Here is a 2,333-nt window from a genome sequence, read left to right as displayed (position 1 = left end):
GGATACTGTGTGATTTTGGCTTAGAATGGTAACTAAATGCAACTACTTCGAGCTTGTCTGAATTTATAAGAAGTTTTTTTTCTTCACTGATTTAAAATGTTTTTTTGCTCATGACATACTTTTTGACTTCTGATTTGAAGTCATGTGCTGACCAATTCTGCCCGTAAACCATGACTTTTCCATGCCGGTTAAGTATGTTTATGTATTCATTAGGCTCAAAAATTTGGTCTCTTTATTTAATATCTAGCTGAACTCAACCAAACACGCGATCAGCTGGCAGATATGAGTGACCTCGTTCTGGAAAAGTATGTGTAATCTGCAGTTTATTAAAATATTGTTTTCTTAGAGCTAGAAGCATACATGTCATATTTATGTTTTTGTTCAGGCCATAGCATGCATCAGAAAACAATCGAAGTGACGAGGCGTTGAAACATTTATCTTTTAAAACATTTTTAAGTAGATGTTCTATAGCTGAACAGATCATATTCGAATCTTTCCTATTTTCACACTCCATCCAAGTAAAAAAATATATATCGTTAACAGACTGAGACTTATCACTTTTATGAATATTAACACCAAGGACATAAAAATAAAGCTGTCTAGAATAGTAGGCTTCTCCGATTGATAACTTTGGTAGCACAAGGTTCTCCATCATGTCAAAACAGATATTGATCTCATTGGGATGAATATCATTGAGAAGACTATAAAATTTTCTGGCTTTCCTTCGATGAAGAATGAAAAGAGCAGTTTTTAATTTTTTTTGGTTATCAGTAATATTTTGGTTTTTCATAGCCAACTTATATGTTTGACATGTAGAGCATGTATCTGTTGCTGGGTATCCAAAAGCTAAATTGAAATGATTCATAAATACCCCATAATAATAATGGTAGCCTACAGTAGCTACAGTATAAGCATTGTTTTTATCCCAAAAAAAGTTCGTACATCCGCCTTACATTTAAATCAGAGGGCAAATATTTACGTCCTGGAGCACCTTTTCTTCCATAATGACTTGCTCTGCAATTAAAAGACTCAATATGGTTTTTAATAACTTCTTTCTTTTCAGAAAAAGCTATTTTCTTCCTGTCTCCTCCTCTATTTTCAGGTCTGGTTGTTCCATGTTCATACCAGTGTCTTGCAATTCTTAAAACTCTATCAGGTTTTATGGCTGGAATAAATTAATAAAATATAAACTTTTACTCATTAATTTTTTTTAACAAAATATACATTCTATTTCTGAATTAAAAGTAAAGTAATTTTATACTTACACAATACTGAACAAAATGAAGCTTGGCAAACTCGTACTTTAATTTTCTCGCAGCATAAAAAGTACTCAATACTCATATTTCTTAACTTTATTCGATTATTATATTTCACTCTGACTATTTTAACACTGTTTATATTGAGCATTGACAGTATAGTAGCATCTTGATATAGTAGGAATTTTTCCTCCGCTTGAATGTCTAAATAACTTATTTTTCTCTCTTGCAGAGCATTGTTTTTTTTTTTTTCGTGATTTTAACGTTGACACAACACTTTCATCTAAACCATCCAAATCAGCCATCTTTATTATTATTATTTAAATATGACTATTGCGCTTGCGTGGAGTTAACTTTATATAAGCACGGATTGGTCAAAAAAATATACAGCACATTGAAAATAAACTAAAAAAATTATACAGCGCACAGTATATCGCTTTATACAAGCGAGGTTGACAAAAATATTTTATTTTGTAATTTCATTCCTAAAAGTGTAGTTAACAATATTTTGGTGTTTTATTGATTAGTTATGCAGTAGGGTAGCCTAGGGAGGCAGGGGGCAATTACCCCGCGCGTTTAAGCTTAAAGGGGCGCCAAAAAGTCAATTTTACTATAAAAAGTATTTTTTTTTTTTTAATTTTATTGTAAAAAAGGCGATATTTTAATTACTTTTAAGTTTTTAAAAGTTTTTGTCTTGAAAAAGATAATTAAAGTAATAAATATAAAATACTAAATTTCAACACATAAATAATGTAATAAAATTTTGCCTAAAATAAAAATATACTCACTACAAATACACAAAATATAAAAATATACTCACTTCACTACGTAAAATAAAAAAAATATTTTATTAACAATTAATTATTATCTGATGAATCATTGTTATTTTCACTACCCGATGAATCGGACTCTAAATAATCTTCATCGTCACAAATATTTCTATTTTCAACAAGCTGTGGTGGTATTATAGGTGGGATAATCAAATTCAAAACTCCTAACGGTAGTTTACCAGTTTTCTTACTTGACAATTCTCTGTGTGAGTTGATGACAGGATCTGATATTACCAAAAGCATATTG

At 30.2% G+C, this 2,333-nt stretch overlaps 1 long non-coding RNA gene across 1 annotated transcript in view; it reads right to left on the bottom strand.

The window, feature by feature from the left end:
• Positions 1-1,670, bottom strand: part of LOC136076506 (uncharacterized) — a 1,778-nt gene extending 108 nt beyond the window's left edge. The window contains exons 1-2 of the long non-coding RNA XR_010636325.1: positions 1,266-1,670; positions 1-1,165 (exon numbers count right to left, since the gene is read on the bottom strand). The exon at positions 1-1,165 is cut by the window's left edge and continues 108 nt beyond it. This is a non-coding gene — a long non-coding RNA (uncharacterized LOC136076506). The remainder of the gene's footprint in view (positions 1,166-1,265) is intronic.
• Between the last annotated feature and the right edge of the window lie 663 nt (positions 1,671-2,333).

Source organism: Hydra vulgaris, chromosome 02 (genome assembly GCF_038396675.1).
Source record: "Hydra vulgaris chromosome 02, alternate assembly HydraT2T_AEP".
In the NCBI taxonomy this organism is placed as follows: domain Eukaryota; kingdom Metazoa; phylum Cnidaria; class Hydrozoa; order Anthoathecata; family Hydridae; genus Hydra; species Hydra vulgaris.
Note: the sequence above shows the minus strand (reverse complement) of the source record. Positions and strands in the feature narration are given on the sequence as shown.